Consider the following 22,870-nt stretch of genomic DNA (forward strand, 5'->3'; position numbering starts at 1 on the left):
TGCCTTTTAGACCCTCTGTCTTCAAAGCTTTGCCTCTAGAAGGACTGACTGCAGTGATATGCTTATAGCTCCATTTGCAGACTTTCTTATAGGTTCATAAATGGAGACTAGAAGGAGGAGGGAAAGGAATAAAATTTAATAACTGAATAAAAATGTAAATAAAGATTTGCCTAAAATTACTTGTCCAAGAAATAATTCTCCCTCCCCCTTAAGCTAATACTTTGATAAGCTCAGTACAGTGATCCTGATTTGGAGCGTGACCTTTGAAAATGCTCTCCAGCTTGATTAAAGATGTATTAAATTTGTTTAAATAAACCTCGTTGTAATGGCACATCATTTGTAAGAAGCTATTAGGGGGCTGGAAACTGTGCTGCTGTATTTGCATGAAAATGTGCCCTGCTCGAATAGAGGATCTTTCCTGAATTAACTGCAAAGGGAAAGTGACACTTTCATAATTTTTTCTGACAAAAAATAAAATAAAGAAAGAAAAACTTTATGCAAAGCTCTGCAAGAGCAGGGACAGCTGCATGTCACTAACAGAGCCATACATATTTTCAGTGTTCTCAAGGTATTTGGTTAAATGCAGCTGATAATATTTATCTGCCAATTACTTTACTTCCAGAATGGCTTTATTTTGAGTCTATGTGTGTGAGCACATGAATTGTATGAGAGTAGCCAAATCCACAAAAATGTCTGAAAGAGAGCTGTATTATCCTATGTCTTGGAATTCTCCCTGCCTTCAGCATTGGTATGGTCTCTGAAAAGAAGATGCTGACTAGGTTTGTGGAGAAGTTGAAGCACCTGAATGTCTCCACCCACGGCTCTCAAATGAAGTCTGTAATGACCAGATCTACTGTAATTCCTGCCAATAATTCCCAAATGAGCTGCCACTCTGATGGAAAAAAAGGTCTCTCTTTTAAATCAAATATTAAATTGAAACCTTTCACATCTTGTAGGAGTCAGGGTTCTATGCCAACCGTCAATTTACAGGAACACTGGCCTCTTTCAAGTCACCACTTTCCCATCTTGTCAGGTACAAAGATGCCCATTTTCAACCTAAGTTCTTCCTGATCAGTCCTCCTATGTCACTGTTGAAAAATTTTAATTTTATCTGTTTGCTGAAAATTGCCACTATCAATGCAGTGTATGGAGTCTTTTTGCTGAGGTCAGTTTTCTATGACACATATGGAGGTGATAAGGATATGGCAGTCAGCTCCTTGCCACACTCAAGCAGCTACTCTTTTCCAGGCATTGTGCTCAAAGTTTTCACTTTTTTAAAAATTACTATTATTCTTAAAATAGCCCCATCATTAGATATATTTCTATAATTATAAGTTGATGAACTGAGGCTCAGTAACTGGCCTAAAAATCGCATAATTAGCAAGTGGGGAAGCTGTGTTTTCAGCTTAAGTGTGTCTGACTCTAATACCCATGCCGTTTTATTATACTAACTTTGACTCAAGTTTACCATCTGGAGATAAATTAAAAGACCCAGCTATGAGGCATGACTGGCAATGTTGATTAACAGTCCCAGATTCAGAGACACATAGGAGAATATCCTTAACAAGATAAACTATTCATGTATCAGGACAAAGTTATCCCGGCCAGCAATGTTTAGGGAGCTCAAACTGGTGTAAATAATTTATATCCTTCTTCCTTCCTTCCTTTTTTTTTTTAAGTCGTGGCACTTTTTATTCTATAGTTATAGATAGCAACTTTTCAACATTTAAATTTTTTTCTTTTTTTTTCAAAAAGAGCCTAAGGCAGGGCCAGCCCTGTGGCTCAGGTGGTTAGAATTTTGTGCTCCTAACTCCGAAGGCAGCTGGTTTGATTTCCACATGAGCCAGTGGGCTCTTAACCACAAGGTTGCCTGTTCAACTCCTCAAGTATGTCAAGGGATGGTGGGCTCCGCCCCCTGCAACTAAGATTGAACACGTGACCTGCCTCCCTGATGGCTGAGTTGGTTGGAGCGTGGCCTCTGAACCACAAGGTTGCTGGTTCGATTCCTCTAATCCCGCCACGGATGGTGAGCTGTGCCCCCTGCAACTGGCAATGGCAACTGGACCTGGAGCTGAGCTGCGCCCTCCACAACTAAGACTGAAAGGATAACTTGAAGCTGAATGGCACCCTCCTTAACTAAGATTGAAAGGACAGCAACTTGACTTGGAAAAAAGTCCTGGAAGTACACACTGTTCCCCTATAAAGTCCTTTTCCCCTTCCCCAATAAAATCTTTTTTTTAAAAAAAGAATAGCATTCATTTATAAATAAATAAATAAATAAATAAATAAATAAATAAATAAATAAATGCGCCTAAGACAGTGGGAATGTCATGGCTATATGTGATGTCAGAGTGGTAGTAGATGGGGAGGGGAGTTATCACAGGGAGTTATAAATGATAAATGTTTAACTACTACATTGTTTTGTAGGCCTGAAACTAATAAAAAAAATTTAAAAAATCATAAATTAATTAATTAAATAAAATTTAAAGATAAATAAATAAGTAAATGAGCCTAATGTAATTTAAGATAAAATATGGTGATAAAAATAGTTATATTTTTGAACATGACTTGTAATATTCTAAGAATGTTTTTCTGCTGTCTCAATTTACATGAAGGCAATTCCCAAAAGTTGAAAGCAATTGAAACATGTTTAAAGTCAGTACATAGTTTTCTTCAGTGAGTACTTTGAAGGAGATAATGGGAAATGAAAGGAAGGAAAGGAAATTCAAGAAGGGCTTAGCAGAAGATTAGAAAATGCAACACCAAGCATCCTTTGATTATATTTGAGAGGAGGCCATAGCATTTTTGAGACCATTTCTATTTATTACTATTATTTTCCTACCAGCACCCATATGAAATTTAAAACTGAGAACATTTTTGATATCAGAATATTATAGAACATTCTGAGTCCAACCCTGACATTCAATAAAAGTAGACAAAAACAAACTAAAAACTGACTCTAAGTTATAGAAAGGAAATTGTTAATGACAACATGGTTACTTAGCGGCAGTTACAAGCACTTCCCTGACCTATAGTCTCTCCTTGGTTTTTTTCTACTGCATGATTAGGTTTCACCCAATAACAGGTCTTAGATTTGATGTTTTCAAATCTAAGGACTTCAGAGAAACGTGTCATGTCAACCTCATAATGTCTTTTTGTATTCTTTTGCTTTGCATCCAAAATCTACTTTTAAATTTTTCCTCCAGATTTAATATAGAAAAATGCAAAAAAAAAAAAAAAATAAAGTGAATGTGTAGGAAAACAAGGAAGTAGTAAAGCTATCCTTTCTGCATAGGGTTCTAGTTAAATTTCTGTTGTCTTTGATTCAAATGAGCTACTTGTTCCTGTTCACAGTCTTTATCCACTTGAGGTTCTGAAGCTCCACTGCCACCATGTATTTTGTTTGTTTGTTTGCTTGTTTGTTTGTTTTTTGCATAAGTAGCACTTTACATTATGATAGTGAAGAAAAGCACTTCTTCATTGCCTGTTTAAGTAGGGTACAACTACTACTCCTTGCTCCCCAGAGGTTGGTGGAGGCCCACATAGGGTTACCTGCTCTTTGCCAGAGATCTGTGTAGGTATTTGTTTTCCTGCAAACAAAGCAAAAGGGAACTCTTTCTGAATCTTTTGCATAGGGGCCCAGAATTTAAACTAATGCTCCTGCCTTCTTGTGCTTCCGTTCCTCCTCATTTCCTTTCAGTTTTTAATTCACCATTCCCAGTTGAGATACTTGAGCAGATAGAAGCAACTCAGCTCCATGCTAATTGGTTCATCATGCACTTTATAATTTTCATCTCTGGATTTTGATTAGGTCAGTATGGGGACTGCTTTGGTCAAAGATTGTAATGATCTGTCCATTAACTCTGAAATAGGGTCTTTGTACTCATCTTATTAGATATCTCAGCTGCCTTTAACTGTGCTAACCATGAAATATTACTGAACTCTCTTAATTTCCTATGCTGGACTCTAATATATTCCATATTAGTTTTAGCCCTATTCAACTCAATTTGTTACTTTCATTGGAAGTTCTAAATGTTGCTGATGGGCAGACGACATTCTATTCCCCTTAAGAATCATTTGTAGGATCATTTTTTCATATACATCTAGGGTAGTGAAGTGTGTCACTTATTCTGAGTCAGCCAAACATGGTTGCATTTGCAGCTCCACCCACTTGCTAAATTCTCTAACTGGTGACAAAATTACTTATCCTGTTTTTGCCTGTTTCTCCCAGTGTGGTCCTGAAAAAAGGTTAATATGATACATCTGTAATGCATAACACTGTGTTCTGCATATAGGAAAAGTACAATTAACACTGCTAATATTACCCTTGTTTTAGGGTCATCAAAGCAGATTTCAAACATTGTAACTCATTGAAATGTAGATTTAGACAATAACATGAAGAACATGTCAATTATTCAGGATTCAAACTAGAATAATTTTGATTCACTTTCCTTGCCTTTTAGACAGGGGTATTTGGGGAAGTAGAAGTATTTAGACACTGGGTGTTATTCTCACTTTCACTTTGTGTGTCTAGCATTCTACTAGGTTTTGGTTAATTTTATCTTGGCTTTGATTGGTATTGATTTCTGTGAAATAACGTTACAGAAAAGTGACACTCTCTTTGTTCACATTTTGTTAACTCAGATTTCTTTACAATTTATTTGTTAGCAATTTTCTTTTTTTTAATTTATTGGGTTGACAATTGTTAGTAAAATTACATAGATTTCAGGTGTGCAATTCTGTATTTTAGTAATTGTCAGTTCATTTTGGATTATAAATTTTGTAATCCATGTGGAACCATTGTTTCTACTCCAAATTTTTATTTTCCTCCTATTTAACATTCGCTTACTATAACCATATGGAAACTTGTTTTTAAGTCCTGATGTAATTCAGTTTATCTCTGATGTCGTTTTCCCTTTAGTTTCTATGATTTAACATGTAGACATAAGTGACTTTTATTCTCAAAAGGCTAAGAACTGCAAACAAAAGTGCTTTTACACAGCGAAAGTGAAAATTTGAGTTGTGGTTTTCCAAAAACAGATGTTTCCCAGAAAAAAATAAAAATCCATTTGTCCTTAATTATCTGAATAATCAATATATTTAGAAAAAAAGCCACTCTTTTCCATATATATATATTTGAGTTTGATCCCATTTAAATTACTGGAAATAAGTAAAATGTCAAAGATAGACTTTTTTTTGAATTTTTGCTTATTGTGTAATGGACTGGTAAAGTATGTATGATTAATAAAACAGAGAGATATGAATTGATAAACTAATATATTTTTTATTTCTTAATATCAGCTAAATTACTGTTATTGTAGCCACTGTTTGTATATAATATTAATTCTAATGGCAATGCTGATGTAAAGGATAAAAAAAATAAAAGGCCACCACTTTTATTATGTACAAAATTTGTATATAGCTTTACAGAAAAGTTAGATATTTCTATATTTTTAAAAATATATTTTTTTATTTTTAAATAGTGAAAATCATGTATTAAATTAAATCAAATATAAATGATCATCACTAAACATAAGTTCAATTATTTAAATAAAATTTTAAAAATTTAATTTAAATTTTGAAAGTTTTATTAAATTTTATTAAACACTTTCACAAAAATAAAACCATTACAGTTCTTCTGTTTTGTACTCACCTAACCCAGATGTAAGGAAGTGGTGCCATGCATCACAATGCTATATCTGGACCTACACAGAAAAAAAAATTAAGCATTAATTGTTTAGCATTGAAAAATAGTCCTCAGCTATCAAGAGGAACAGTCACCAATACTGTGCTAATTCATGAGTAACTCCAGAACTTCAAATTAGAACATGAGAACAGACACTTGACATTCCTGGGAAATGATACTTTGTGCAAAAATTTATTGCATGCATGTTCTCTGGGAGGAAGAATTTGAGAAGTTAATTAATTTGTCTTTCAATTTACCAAGTGCTTCCACCGCTCATGCTCTCTACTCTCTGAATCACTGTCCCTCTCTGGTGTCTGCAGGAACAAGCCCTTCAGGCATGCCGATGCAATTGTCTTTTATTTCAAGGACATAAGACAAGGGATATGCAAGATAATTTCTTTGAAGCCAGAATGGTGTCACAAAGTGGACCTTCAGGGTTATAGGGCTTACTGTGCCACTGCTAAATGTGAGGGGCACTCATCTGTAATTTAATACTTATTCCTTTTGAGTTTCTGATATGTGAGGTTATCTAAAGTGTGGAGATCCGCACGGCCAGGTCTAACAATATCACCTGCTTTTGTCTTAATGTACTTTATTGCCAACAACACAACTTCTTCCATTAATGGCACTCCACTGTCTACTGGGGGAAAAATCTTTAGATGACACTGAAACCTAAGGCCATGATCCAAACATTGCCTAACTCTCTAGCTTTATTCCTTACCACTCCCAGACCCTGTTGTTGGTTCCCCTTGCCAATTTTCCTCTTTCCATAATGTCTCCTCTCCCTCTAAGTGGCAGAATTAGGACTTGTATGCAATGTCTAAATTCAGGACCTGTGCTCTTAACCTCTATACTCTACTCTTTACGATCACACAGTTGTCCATTCTGATATTATGCATTGATTCCTTCACAGGATAATTTAGTGAATCCTACCCACTAAGGGGAAATGTTTATATACAATTATATGACACCACCTTTTGAATCTTATCTTAAATGCTTATTAAAGTGAATTGTCCCTTCTCTTTTCATGTTAGCCATATTTGTTCCTAACTAAATAATGCACACTCCATAAAGGCAGAAACGATGCCTTGTACTACTTGATGTACCCCTTAGTGCTAAATACCACGATTGTGGAATTTAGTAGTTGCAATCCTAATAAACCCATTTTTATATAAAGGACTACCTGTAGTTGAGAGATGCTTTGTGCATAATGATTCATTGTGTTATTTGTTTTCCCTCTTCAATTAATTTGGTGCAATTTCCAGCTAGAACACCATGTCTGTGTAATTTATCATAGGGCCATTCCTCTTCTTCACTGGGGACACCTTCTCCTTGTTCTACATCTGTGTGCTTGGGGTGGGCACCTGGTGGAAGGTCTGTTACCCGGCGTGCAGATGGGTGCTGGGAGCACACCGCCCCCTCATAAAAACTGGCTTGCTACTGAGAGAAATACCTTATGTCCTCTAATCGAAAGCCATTCTGCATGTTTTCCTTACCAAAATTTAAAGAACATACTCTGCTCCCATCCAAATGTGAGAAGTTTAATTTCAAAATACAATGTGTCACAATAGCAAAGAAACAAAAGTAGAAAGATCCCTTATGTCATCAGTCGGCATATCTTACTTTTATCAGTTATGTACATAGTACAAACCCTTCTAAGGTACTCATAATAATGAGATTAATAGTTTTTCTTTTTTCTTTTTTGTTTTTGTGACACTGAATCATTTAGGAAGAAATATCAAAAAAAAAATATTTTCCTCACACTGTCCGGTCTAGACATGATATTTTAAGAACTACTCATCTTTACCTCTCAAACACATGTAAAACATTTTGCTTTCTATCATGAAAATGTTCATTTCTAAACCAGTACTGACAATTCTTTCAATGACACAGATACACAACTAGTTGTTATGAATCTAAGTAACTTATTCTTTTGGTTGCAATTATCTTTTTTCTACTAGACTGCATCCATTAATTCATTAAAAAGCAAACAAACAAGCAAAATTAAGCAACAGCTTGTAAACCAGGAATTTTGTCCAGTGGTTATGAAAACAAGAATCAGATGAATTCCTCACCATCTAGCAGAATTGATTGCCCCTGTTAAAATGCATATGTTATCTAAGTAAGCTAACACATCAAACCACGTAACCACAAATGGTTTGTCAAAATATTAGTCACCAATGAGGACCCTTAGCTGATGGAATGGAACTTGATGTGTCTGAGAAATAATAGGAATCAAGATGTCTGCATGTGGGATGATGCCTGAATGAAATTTTTGGAAGAACATTTGGTAGATCCTGTGGGTTTGTCAAAGAGATTACATAAACAGGAAAGTAAACTCAGAAGTTTTAAAGACACAATTGTTTCAATTTGTATTTTATCTTATCGTTAACCCAGGATAATGCCTATATCAAAACAGTTATGGGTTTAATAATTTCCTTCTACTAAGGTAGATCTGGTCAGGATGCATTTTTGACCATATGCTTTATGTAGATAAGCATATAGAATACGTATTTAAAAAAAAGCATAATTTCCCAACACTTTCCACAGCATAATTTTTATTTTTATTTTTTAAAAAAATATTTGTATGAGAGTTTAGGGTCAAGAGAACGGCAGATGTGGATCAAGGCATCTGGTCCCAGGGACTGCTGCAGATCCAAATCCCACATAGCTTCTTTAAGGTGTGGGGGTAGGCAGAATTCCATATATCTGCTTCCCATTTGTGGACAGGAGTATCTTGAGGCACATGTATGAAGAAGCTCCCAGGACAAGTTGGAACAGAGAAGAGAGTATATGTGCTGTTTTCTATCCTATAAATTGTTAATTTTAAGGGGAAAAAATGTCAATTATTAGAAGGTGGAGTTGTTTTAATTTAGAAGTCATATCATTTTAAAAGGAAATTTGCTTTAATAATAAAAACAGCCTTCAATGTGAACAAATATTAATATACAAAAATAAAGGTAATTTTTTATTTTTTATTTTTCTTGACTTTCCATAGTTTTTTAATGAGAATGTACTACTTTTATTATTAGAGATTCTCTTATTAGAAAATGAGTGAAGAGTGTATCATTGGGAGGAATTTGGTCAAACCTTTCCAGTTTTCCCTAATAGTATACCACTGTGTTCAGGGAGCCTGGAATGTGCTATCTCACTGCTCCATGTAATTACCATGCAGTAACAGCTCCTTTAAATATAAATTCAATGCATATTTAGGAGCTAAGCAGACTTAATTGAAAGTGCTACCAGTTGTCTAGTCTAATGAGCTGCTAGCTAAATTGGAAAATATCAGTGGATTGTCTGTCCTTAACTTTGAAACCTTTAAATAACTTGGAGAAAGAGAAGTGGAAGTGGGACTTGAGAAACAGTTGAGCAATATCACAGTTGTGAGTTTTACCTTCTGTCTCAGCAAAGTTTTCCTATCCTTTCGGAAGCATATCATCTCACATGCTTGATGTTTGTTCTGATGAGAAATGTACTGTTATCAAAGTGTGCCCACTTTCCTTTATTTAACAGGCTATAATTTGAGAAGTTAGGTTTTAGCTCATTTCTGGTGTTGTTTTAATTTTTGTTTCTAAAAATATATAATATTGATTTTATTGGTTTTATGATATTGCCTTGAGATAGTTATGTTATGAGGTTGCAAATAAAGCTATTGTTATCAAATGTAAGTGATAATTATAAGGATAATATTGATTAATTATAGTCTCCATTTACTGCATGTCAAATCTTTATTATCTATTTCAACTACTTTGACCATGTAGAGCTGAGTCACCTTAAACAATGAATGATTGTCATTTAATTACCACAAACTATCCTAAATGCTGAAGTCTATTTTTATTTTGAAAGTCAAAATTATATGACTACAATTTTTACACGAAATTTATCTCTCATAGTCTGAAGAAATCTCAGGCTATTACTAAATTTTTCATCTATGTCATTTGTTGATGGGTTATTGTTTTCTCAATAGTAACTAAAGAGAAAATCTAAAAAGAGGTGATATTCTACCAAAAACCTCAGGGATTATTTTGACATTTGAGATTGATATCTGGTGACAAATCTAGAATAAGGAAAATAAATATAGGAATGACATTGACTATTTGTTTTGCTCATATGGATGCCATAAAAATAAATCATTAGCCTTAAGACGACAGATAGGAAAAGAGTAATTGGTAAATAGAGCAAGTAGTAGTGCCTCTTAATTCACTGAAGAATATATCTCCCTTGAGGCAGAAGGAAATGGATTTTCCTCTCCACCAGTCTTCTCTCCTCCATATTAATACTTAAAATGAAATTGTAGTTAGTTTGGTTCAGATGAGATGGTATCATAGTCCTCTTGGACTGTGATAACAAAATGGCATAGATTAGGTGGCTTACACAACAGAAAGTTATTGGCAGCTGGGACATCCAAGCTCAAGGTGCTGGCAAGGTCAGTTTCATTCTGAGGCCTCCTCTTCTGGTTTGTAGGTCCCCACCATCCCTATGTGTGTTTGCATGAACTCTTCCTTGTGGCCACATAGGGACAGATGGCAAGCTGTCTGTTATCTCTTCTAATAAAGGCACTAATCCCTTTAGGAAAACCCCACTCTGATGACCTCATCTAACCCCAATTACCTCCAAATGCCCCACCTCCAAATGCCTTCCCATCAGTGGTTAATACTTCAATGTATGAATCAGGAGGGCGGTGCGATAAACATTTATTCCATAACAGATATAAGATACCAATAAAAACATAATAATACTTTTTAAGCTTAAACCTTATAGGAGCCATGGAGGGCTATGTCCTAAGGTAATACCTATGATTTTCATTATGTTGTTTTTTTGTTTTTGTTTTCGTTTTAATATAATGAGGAGAACAATGGCAGTCTGTACTAACTGAGTTGAAATTCTGATTGTGTAATTTCATACTTGTGTGTGATTTTGAATGTTTAATCTCTCAAAAGCTAAATCTCCATAGGCATATTTTGACCTGTGTGTTGTATCATGAAGTGCAATAGAAACAATGTACATGAATATGCTTAGAATATAGTAAATATTCAATAAATAATTCTAAAACATTTTTCAATAAATGTGATCCTCTGCATTGTTAGACAAAATAAACATGCCATGCAGTTAAGAGGCCATTACAAAAATAACTACCATTGCCACTGTCATCACAGTCAATATGCAAGAACGGACATAATTCTTTATTTTGATCTTCCCATTATGCCACTGAATTCTGCAGTCACTACATTACTTATGACCAGAAACTTGGACTACAACCAGTAAAAATAAATGTTTTCAAAGAAAATTGCAAATATGACCTGTAGGATTAGAGCATGATCTTCTATGGGAAACCATGTTTCCTTAAGAATTCTAATATTTTTGTTTTTGTTATTTTCCTTGTTCATTTCAATTTCTTGACCCTTCTGAGTCAGAGTTCTGGTATGCATTTCTCCCTTTGGTTACAAATGTTCTTTACTATTCAATGAGAGAATTAGAAAATATATATTCAGAACACTAGGATACAGAATATGTCCTCAATTTCAGCACACCCATTATCTGGGGAGTCATGAATCTGTGTGTCCCTGTTTAGACCTCTGTTTGGAATAAAGATAATAACTTCAGCTCGTAAAGTGTTTTGCCACGTTTATCTCTTGACTTACTTTAGGTAATTCCCAGAAGAAAATTGCTTGAGTGGCTGTTAATGAGTCATTTCTAGTACTTTATTGACTAGAGTAACCACGATAAGATTTTGGAAATGAATACTACCTAGAAGGAAGGTAGGCTGTCAAAATAGTTGAGGTCAAAACTTTAGTCATTTTAGTTGTATCTATGAACTTACTAAAATACAAGTTCTGGAATAAAGCAAATGTCTTCAACTTCAATGAACTTTCAGAGTCTAGTTGAAAAGTGTTATTTTCTGTCACTACTTTTCTGCCTTGTGTTCACCATATTTTTTCTGTACTGCCTTTATTTACTAGTTTTTTGAGTAAAATAAGACCACAGACTCTCATCAAACTGATGATGAGGAGGGTGACAGACTTCCATGTGAGAATGTTGTCTAAATAGAAAAATGGGTGTGTTAACTCCCATCTGAATTGTGAATTTCACCATCATGTAGCTAAGAATCTCTGGAGATAAAAGCTAATTAGCCACTGACAAAAGAAGTTTCAGGTTTTTGACACAAGGTTTAATGACATCTAGGCAATACGACCTGTCCTTTGATGTTTATATCATGTAATCATAATATTGCAAAACAGAGGGAAAACTCTTCAAATGATCTGCTACATCATCTTACACCTTAGGTTCACAAAGAGTGTGAATGGCTGCTGAGCAACTTGAATTAATGTAACTGTTGCAAATATCAACAATAGTATATTCAACAACCCTTAGTTATAAATGCAGTGGGACAGAGACAGAATCAAAATTAAATGTGACAGAAAATTCTGGGTTAAGGATTTGGGGCAGCAGTATACCTTGTATTTGATTTAGATGAGATTTGAATAGAGTTGGTAGTATCAATAGGGTTATTGAACAAAATCACGTTGAATGATTCTAGAAGATCACAAAATACACATGAGGGGACAGGGTGATCATTATAAGCCATTGTTCTGTGGGAATAATATTAACAACTTCATTAAAATCTAATATTCATCTGTTTGAGATTCTTTAACCTTCTCTTACTGAGGGAAATTTTGAAGTGGCATGTATTCCTCACCCAAAATCATGCCTGGGCGATTGTGTAGTTCAACAAGTGTTTTCAGAGATGAGATGATCAACAAAAATTATAAATGACAAACAGTAAATGAAAGTTTTGGTGCCACCACACTACACAATTCCAGAGGATATTATTTACATTGTATTCACCATTATAAATAGGACATACACTTAAACTGTATTTTATCTAAAAAATTTAAAGGAGGAACTCACTGACAAAAACAATTGCAATGTATGCACAAAGTTTGTCATACAGTCATGCCACTCTAGAGGCTTTTCAACAGATTGATCATGTCTATAGGACGGCTTATTTAAGGTCATTCACACGAAAAGTCATAATGTCTTTATGGGAGAGTAGACTGAATGGAAGTTTTTGATGGAAAGAAAAATAAAAGATATTTTATAAGTGTTCTTATTAGCTATCTTATTTAAATATTTAATATTTCCTTCTACAGGGCAGGTAAGTCTTTGTGTTGTTATTGTTCTATTGCTTACATAACTGGCCACTACACTTTCAATTATATATGATGTCCTTATACTCTTTTTTTCGTTTTTTTCTTCTTTATTGTTAAGAGACATAGCAACCTTAGTCCTGTAATGAGACTATCACCCTTGAAATAAGCTGAGAAAGAGGAGACCTTAAGAATACTGTGGAATGAACACTGCGAGGGCTGCCATCCTACTTTCACCAGTCCATGTGCCAGACTCCTTGACAGAAGAAAGTCTAGGAGAGGGAAAATAGAAATAAAAATTATAAACTACAGCTATTTACCATAGGTGCCTCCCAAGCAGATCTGTGAAACTACTCTATTCCCCTGGACCCTGGAAAAAGCCAGTAAAGTTGGGCTCAATATTTCTTCTTTGCATTCCAATAGTACTATCTTGGGAAGAGACTATTTCCAAGAAAGTATGTTCAATTCTGGAAATGCTAATGGGTTGGCAACATTCCCCCAAGTCTTTCTAGCTTGAGGGAATGGATGAGGGCAGAGGCAACATTCCCCCAAGTCTTTCTAGCTTGAGGGAATGGATGAGGGCAGAGTGCAAGTTACTGGGAGAACTTGTGTTTCCTAAATCCTCCAAATTGCTTACCTACTAATTCCCAGTGCTTTGCTTTCCTGTGAAACAAATCCCATTCCTGGGAAGCTGAAATTGCTTTAACGGTTAAGGTGTTACTGGGGACCTGCTATTGCCTATATATGTGCATAAAACTCACATACATGCTCTCCCCAATCAAACATTTGTTTTCCAACCATAAAAGAGGAAGTAGATTCAGATTAAAGTTTCTTTAAGGACGAGATCATGCTGAGAGGCAAATGAATAGCCACTGTGGGGAATTTATTTCTCCTGCTGAAAAAGCAAAGGCTAATAATAATTGAGGTTGATTTGCAAAATGTACAGCTTTACAATAATCATATGATACCTAGTAATTTTGAAATTGAGGTAAAAAAAGGAAGCACTTCAGAAGCCGGAATTATGAAAATCAAGAAGTTGCTTAAAATATTTAAAAGTGTGCTTAGAGAATCAAATGCCATATGCTTTATTTGCTTCTGAAGAGAAATTGTGTTTTCGGTTAGAATACATTGCACAAACAGGTGTTTGATACAGGGTATATAAGCTATCAAGAAGAACCAGAATGTTTGGGGTTGGGGTAGGAGGTGTTAATTTGGGGAAGGTGGTATAGGGGGAGGATGGAAAGAATAGAACAGAACAAGTAGGAAAAAAGAAGTAGGTTTCTTAGCCATATTTGCTAACTGGGTGGAGTTGTTAGAATTAGAATTTACCACCTGAGTGCAAACCCACCTTGATTTGTGCAGTCAAATTAGGACTCTATTCTCAACTACTTTGCTTATGAGTCACTGGTATAAGAGAAATGAGATAAATAATAAAATTAATGCATTTATTTACTTGTTCTTTATCAATTTCTGCCTGTTACATGGGAACACTACATAAAGCTAGGTTAATAATTTATTTTCCTACTCACAAGGCCCAATGGAATTCAGCAGCACCCATTATGTTGATGAGAAAACTGAGAAAACCAATTTTAGTTGACTACAGTATGTGTACAGAATGTGTGACTACAGTAACACATACTGCTTCTTAAAAAGACAGACACTGATATATATGGTATCAATGTATGATATATAATGGATTGACACAGTATTCTCCCTGGGGGAAATATACAATGCTGTTTTTGAGATGAAGTCTATAATGAAACGTCATCAATGCAAACTGAGCCAAGTTCATAAAATAGGTAGACAGTTTGGCATTGTACTGTCATGCTTCATTTATCAGAAAAACAAAAACAAAAACAGAAACTGTTAATTATAATGAGGCCCACCCCACATATGTTTAATACTATATTGACATCATTTCTTACTAATACATAAACTGTTATAGTTTGGTCTATGTGATACCAAAACATCATAAGGAGAGATTAATTCAGCCTCATTCAATAATATGCCTTACATAAGTAGGTGTTTAAAATCATCCTTTTGTGCAGAAACTCTCACAACTGGTCTGTATAAAATAGGCTGTCTTCCTTTTAACTTCCCTTTAGCCTCTCTTCCAGTAAGGAAGTCTTCAGAAACTAAAAGTATTTATAACAAAAAGGTTACCTTTTGAAAGCTCTTAAAGCATATTTTTAAAAACACATTCAAACAGTTGAATATTGTACAAAGAATTATCTGCAAAAAACAGAAGATTCACCATTGTATTTCTAACAATTATTTTAATTATGACAAATGTTCTTAATTCTAAAAACGATGCTTATTATCCCTGAATATGGAACATTTAAATATTTATTTCTCTCTGAATAAATATTAAATTGTTAATTTCAATTGTACTTTATATTCTGAAACTAAGTACAAAACTCATGTTTTGCATTTTATTAAAAATTAAAAAATAAGCAATAATGATTGTGCATTAGAAAATTCTTAAGGGTTCTTTGCGTAAATTAACCAGTGGCAAAAATAGGATGTTACAATCCTACCACAAGCAATCACTTTTGCTAGTTGATAACTTGTACAAAAGCCAATATCATAGTAGCTCAATATGAAAATACTCTATCTTCTCTGTGTACTCAATAATAAATCCATTGATGGTTTTTAAAGAGAAGCACTCATAATTGGTTTGAATAATCTGAAAATGATGTATTTGCCAAACATAATTTGACTTACATTCTGTCTATTTTTGATAAAATGTAGTAATTGTAGGAATTAGATGAAATGAAAGGTATTAAGGAAAATAATAAGCTATTTTGGACCCGGTTTATTAGTGATATTTGAATCTTGAATGAACCCAAAACTCTATAATATTTATTTTTTATTCTGATTGCAAATACTTGAAAATATATGTGGAGATAAAGCAAGGGGGTTGACTTGTTGTGATTTATCACTGGTAAATTTGCAAACTGAATCAGTAATATATAACCAGCCCAAACAAAATAAGTATTTCAAAGATGAAGAAGTAGCTTTTTTTTCTTTCTTTCTTTCTTTCTTTCTTTCTTTTCTTTCTTTCTTTCTTTCTTTCTTTCTTTCTTTCTTTCTTTCTTTCTTTCTTTCTTTCTTTCTTTCTTTCTTTCTTTCTTTCTTTCTTTCTTTCTTTCTTTCTTTCTTTCTTAAACAAGATCCTCTATTTGAGGATAATTGACTTAAAGTCATAATGGATTACGTACTACCTTGTTCATCTTATTTTTTACTAAGGATTAGCTCTGATGGGTGCAGGAGATTTGGGGAAGATTTTCTCTTTTCAAAGTAATCCACTCAGATAGCCAATGATTGGCAGAAATTTCTTCATTAGTGTCGAGTTGCTAATTTAATTTTAATTATTTCTAATGGAAGTCTTAAATATGTACTTTTAAGATACTGAGTAACTTCTTTTAATTTTAAATTGTGCAGTGTGTGTTTTAATTCTAGTACTGTGTGGAATGTTGTCCTGTTGTTTTGTTATTTATTTTTTAAGACAATCCTGTAGTAATCTTCAAAGAAAAAAGCTTTGACAGCCTAAAGTTAAGAAGATCTTTATTTGCTACTTAAAACTGAGTTCCCGATCTAAGGTGTGCAATTATAGATGTACTTTAAAAAGGCAAATAGATTTTCACCATTGTTTTGTGGGTTTTTTTTTTAATTCAAAACATGGCATGAGAAATGCATTTAGTATTTTTTCAACAGTTATGTCCCAATAAAAATGAATACGGGTGTATAATTAACAAATTATAACACATCCAATAATTGTATTAATCTTAATGGGCTCTTTAATTTTCTTTAGTGAAGTTAGTGGAATGATCATTGTACACGTTCCTAGAATCTAGAATTAACACATTGTTTTGTTTTGTTTCTATTATAAGTTAAAACAGTTTGAAATTTAGGGATAATTTGTGTTTTGTTTTGTTTTTTCGTCTCTCTGCCTTTACTGGAAATTATTTTATGGCGAGAGATTGACTACATAAATGAAGTTCACATACAAATTGCACACTGGAAAGTTATGTCAAATATCACCTATGTTCCTTTAAAATGATAAAACTTATAATGTTCTATTTGAAATCAAGTCATATTAGTTTTAGTCAATATCCAGGTAACATTCTCAGATAGTAACTGATAAATAAAATCATTATAACTAGAGTCATTAATTACTTGAAAAGAATACCACTTCCAGACTATGTGGAGTTAAGCCAGAAGAATAGAAACCAGACCAATATGGGGCCACATTTGGCTGACTCAATATAACAACACTGAGATGTGATGGTGATGGAATAATGACATCACCACTCTCTTGGGACCAATCATTTGGAATGCAGGTGGCAGAGCTAGACTGATCTCATCGGAAAATAGCTAACCCGTGCAAACCAACTATTTTAGGGTTTAAAACTGCATTTTCTGCCCATTCGCATCACTGGAGTAAAGTATCTATACAGGTGGCATTACAATATTAAGTTGAAAATTTATAGGTAATCTAGGACCAAATCTCCTGCTTGACAATGGAAGCATCTATTTGGATTAATTAAAACATTAAATACCTGTTGGATCAAAGTCTTTTGGAACAGCCTAAAACAATATGTGCGGATTATCATTACTTTTCTGGCATGTGTTCAATAGAACCATGTTTCCTCCCTTCCTTCTTCGTTCTTTCCTTCTTTCCTTCCTTCCTTCCTTCCTTCCTTCCTTCCTTCCTTCCTTCCTTCCTTCCTTCCTTCCTTCCTTTCTTCCACCTTTCCTTACTTCCTTCCTCCCTCCTTCCCCTCTTTCTCTCCTTTCTTCCTGCCTTCATATGGACTATGTACTATCAACATTTAATGATATAATCTGGTAAGAAGTAGAAAGAAATTGAGTTAGAATGATTTCCCATTTATGTGAATTCATTCTTTTGGGTAGATATATTAGAATTATAAAGATATGGCTATTTAATTTTTTAAGTTCTAAAATTTTTCTGGTGTGTGTGTGTGTGTGTGTGTGTGTGTATGTACATTCCAAAGTAAAGCCACCAAAGTTGAGAATTGTCTTTAAGATCCAGTCTGGGCTTTTGGTTCAGAGCAGTTTAGATAGTACAAGATCCAAATATGTGACATAGTAGTCATTAAAGATCAAAATCTAATGCAAACCTGATTCAAGGGATATTCATCTGACAGTGTTTTATCCCTTCTAGATATATGATACCTTGATATCTGTGCATTTGCATGCATTCCGTAGATGTTCAATCCCTCACTAAAGAAAACCTGGAATTCTAAAAGGAAGAATAAATTATATTATTGGCTAATGCTAATTGTTGTTTGTTTATAAATTATCCCTAAGTTTTCAAAGAGATGTTGCTATCATTTACACACAGTGAAAACACACATAGACAATCCTTTGCTGTAACAACATCCACGTTCAGATGAATTTTATTTTATAAAATAGAGAGCTAAACATTTTATGGAAAGGACAATAACCTGTTAACTGAAAGATATAGCAATTTTCTTTAGGAAATTAATTTGTTTTGAGTTGGGTAAGTTATCAGAAGAAGAAGAAAGTTGACGATCTGTTTTTAGCCACCGGTTAAAACTCATACGATTTCCTTCTCAGTCACTCATTAACAAAAAAAACACCATTCACTATGCAAGGTTCTACAAGTAAAAGTTTTTCCATTTGGATGGCCTTAAGAGAGCCTTGCAATGACAGATGGTTTAGTTAATTACAAAATTAAACTTTATGCTATTGAGACATAATTTCAGTGAATAATATTTTCCAGACAGAGTTAATAAGCAGCTTGCGGTTGAGTAGCCTTTTGCCCAAAAAAGGGAACCAGGTCTCTGTGACTACCTTCTACATTCAGAGAGCATGAGGGTAGAGGATGTTAACTTGACTACCATAGGAACTAAGTTCCAGTAACCTTATCAGAGTCTAACAGAGTGACCCCACCCTCCATGTTGTGAAAGAAGGATTGTTGAAATAGCACCTGGCATTTCACCCTGAACTCCTGTAACACTTGCTGATTCACTGACCACAGTGAGGGGAAAGTACACTAGATGTTCAACTGGCCTTCCTGGGTGAGTCCTGCTGGTAAATATGGACTCATCTGAGAAATCACAGGTTTTAACATTCACATACAGAAACTTTGATTTTTTTTTTTTTTAATGTAGCAGAGTAAGTAAAGTTTTAAATTGTTGAAATGCACAGAGATTAAAACTAGAAATCTATTTGTGAAAGGAATGTCTTTTACAATCATGGATACTTTTATAATTGTTGTTTATGTATTTCTTACTGAAAAAGTAGTTGTGATTATTAGCATCTGGCATGACCAGAAGTCTGACTTTTGGTGAACAGATTTTCTCTAGGTAATTTGGGAAGGCTTTGCTTGACCGTACTTGATTAACTTGAATGAGTTAAAGATAAGAGATTTCATGCTGCGGCCACTAGTTCAGAAATTTTCAGTTTTAGAAATAGTATCTGATCTAAGTAGAACCAAGCAACACTTAACTCGGATCTGTAAGAAATTAGGAAATTTACAATATATACAATGGTTTACAAGATTTCATTTTCACTTTTTTATATGTATGTTTGACATAATAGCTATATGTATATATATGTAAAAGGCTTACAGTAGGAACAAACTACACTCTAGTGTTTGTGTGTTGTTTGTCCTTCATGAAACAAATAAACAACAACAGATAATAATGAACCAATTTTTCCCTCCAAAAAATTGAAGACTGCTTTGACTCGGTCAAAAGTATAGAAAAAGTCAGAACTAACTGGATGATAAATTAACAGCCACACAGACAACATTCAAATAATGATCCTATGATGAATATTCTCCTGTTCAATTTCCTAATTATATTTTAAGTAGTATTTTTTTGAAATGTTTGTTACATAATAGTTTAGTTATGTCTTTTTCATTTTTATATCACTATAGGAAGCGTAACACAGTGTATATAGCATATTTAATGGAAACTTAACATGAGTAATGACTAGACTCAGACTTCTTAGAATAAGACTTTCAAAATTTAAATAAATTTAACAAATTCTTCCTAAATCTATAAAATATTGTTTAGCTTGTAAAATCTACAGATTACATCTATGCTTCCTGAAATTTAAAAACAAACAAACAAACATACAAAAAAAAAACAGCTCTATTTTTAACGGTGATAGTACAGACTGTGGTCTAATGGCCTAGGCGCAGAGTTACGATCAATGACTTGTAAAATTTATTAGCAAACCATAACGAAAATGCAGAAGCCACAATTTCTATGATTAGAATATTTCTATAAGTTAGTGGGAGACAGGATGAGAAGAGTGAATCAACATTTATTGTGCCCCTCGAATGTGTGCTGTACATCATTGCACTTTATTTTAATGAAATTGGTAAGAATTTAAGAAACTAAGGATCAGGGCAATTGTTAAATTGTTTAGAACAGACAGAATGATACTAATTCTTACCAATTTGTACAGACAGTCTTCAGTTTAACACGTTTAATTTTTAAAATAAATTATATTGAGATATAACATAAATACAATAAACTATCCATTTAAAGCATACTTACAAGATGTGCACATAAATAACCACCACCTCAATTAATATAGGATATTTTTCTAAAGTTCATTTATTTCCCACTCTAGTCACCACTCTCTTTCCAATCAACTCCAGGAAACCACCAATCTGCTTTCTGCCTCCATATTATTTTGGTTCATCTACAATTTTGCATCAATGGTATTCAGTATGTATTCTCTAGTGTCTGGCTAATTTCACTCAGTCTAGTAGTTTTGAGATTCATCCATTTATTGTACATCAGTAGTTCTCACTTTCTTTTCCCTAAGATGTAATCAATTCTATTGTATGAGTTTACCATGACTTTTTTTTAATCCATTCATGTGTTGATAGACATTTGAGTTATATACAGCTTTTGACTGTCATCATGAATACAGCTTATTTGCATATTTATTTAAAGTGAAATAAGTCAGACAAAAAGTCAAGAACCTTGATTTCACTAATATGTGTAATATAAAACTGAAAACAACAAACAAACAAGACAAAAACAAAACAAAAACTCATTGACACAGACAGCAGTTTAATGGTTACCAGAGGGAAAGGGGGCTGAGTGGGTGGTAGAAAAGGGTAAAAGGAGTAAAAATATATGGTGATAGGAGAATTAACTTTGGGTGGTGAGCATGCAATGCAATATATAGATGACGTATTATAGAATTGTATTCTTGAAACCTATGTAATTTCACTAAGCAATATCGCTCCAATAAATTTAATAAGAAATAAATAAATGAGTTTATATTTTACTTTTTTAAAAATAAAAAAAATCACGTATGTTTTCATTTATGTTGGTTAAATACCAAGAATAGAAATTGCTAAGTCATAAGAATAGTACAGGTTTAATTTTATAGAAAATTGGCAAACAGCTTTCCAAAATGGATATATTTTTGATACATCTTTGCTTTCATCAGAAATGTGTGAGATTTCCACTTGCTCCAGGTCTTCACTATTAGTTGATTGTCAGGATTTCATTTTTTGCTGTGTTTCATTTGCTTGTTTTTCTTTGGTATTCTTTTGGGTAGTTGTTACTCATTTGAATTCCTTGATGACTAACAATGTTGAACATATTTCTGTGTGCTTATTGTCCATTTGTATTTCTTCTTTTGAATTGTTATTTCTCATACTTTGCCTTTTTAATAGGATTGTTTGTCATTTTTTTATACATTCTAAATACAAAATTTTATCAGATATATGCATGGTGAATATTTTTCCAGGCAGTGGCTTTACCTCACATTTTTTTAACAATGTTTTTTGAAAAGCAGAATATTTTAATTTTGCTAACACCAATTTATCACTTTTTTCTAATGATTTGTGTGTTTTTCCTATCAAATAAATATTTGTTTTTCTTATCATATTTTCTACCTGAGTTTTACAGTTTTAGTTTTTAATTTATTTTAGTGATCCATTTTGGGTTATTTTTTATGTATGGATAAAGAGAAAAATTGATAATTGCTTTTTTCCACTTGGATATCCAGATTTTCTATACTCTTTTCGGAAAGACTGTTTTGTTGATTGGATTATCTTGGCTCCATTGTCAGATATCATTTGACCCTACAGCTTTTTGTAGTAGAAAAACACACCTCTTCTACAGCTATTGCCTTATATTAAAGACTATCTACTACCAGCATCCAAATATCTTGATTATCTTAGTATTTTAGAAAGTCATTAAGTCAGGTTCTATGTGTTCTCAAAATTGTTCCTCTTCACATTGTCTGGCTCTCCTATATTCTTTGCATTTAGAACTAACCCTTCAAAACGCACACATACACACAACCATCAGGATTGTTATTTGTATTTTATTGAATCAATAAAGCAATTTGGAGACTTGGTGTCTTAACATTTATTCCTCCGATGCATGGCATATTTATTTAGTAGCTTTGGGCATGGGTTATTATTATTTTTTTTTTTACATATTTTGTTAACTTTGTCCCTAATTGGTCCATATTTTTGATATTTTAATTGCTTTGTTTTTTTACTGTAAAACAATATATGTATTTTATTTTTTTGAAAAGTCTTCACTACATCCTAAAAATTAAGGCATCATCGTTTACAAATGAATAAAGTAAGGCTCAGCAAAATAACTTGCCAAAGTCACAAGCTACAAAATGAGCCAGGATTCAAAACTATTCTAGAGCCTATACCAGTGTTTCTCAAACATTAATCACAGATCACCTGGGAATCTTAAGATTCACATTTTGCTTCTATAGGAGTGGGGCCTAAGACTCTGCATTTTTTTAATTAAATTTATTGGGGTGACAATTGTTAGTAAATTTACATAGATTTCAGGTGTACAATTCTGTATTACATCATCTATAAATCCCATTGTGTGTTCACCACCCAGAGTCAGTTCTCCTTCCATCACCATATATTTGATCCCCCTTATCCTCATCTCCCACCCCCTACCCCCCTTATTTGTGACAACATGGATGGACCTTGAGAGTATAATGCTAAGTGAAATAAGTCAGACAGAAAAAGCAG

The sequence above is a fragment of the Rhinolophus hipposideros genome (genome assembly GCF_964194185.1).
Source record: "Rhinolophus hipposideros genome assembly, chromosome: 6".
Taxonomy (NCBI): Eukaryota; Metazoa; Chordata; class Mammalia; order Chiroptera; family Rhinolophidae; genus Rhinolophus; species Rhinolophus hipposideros.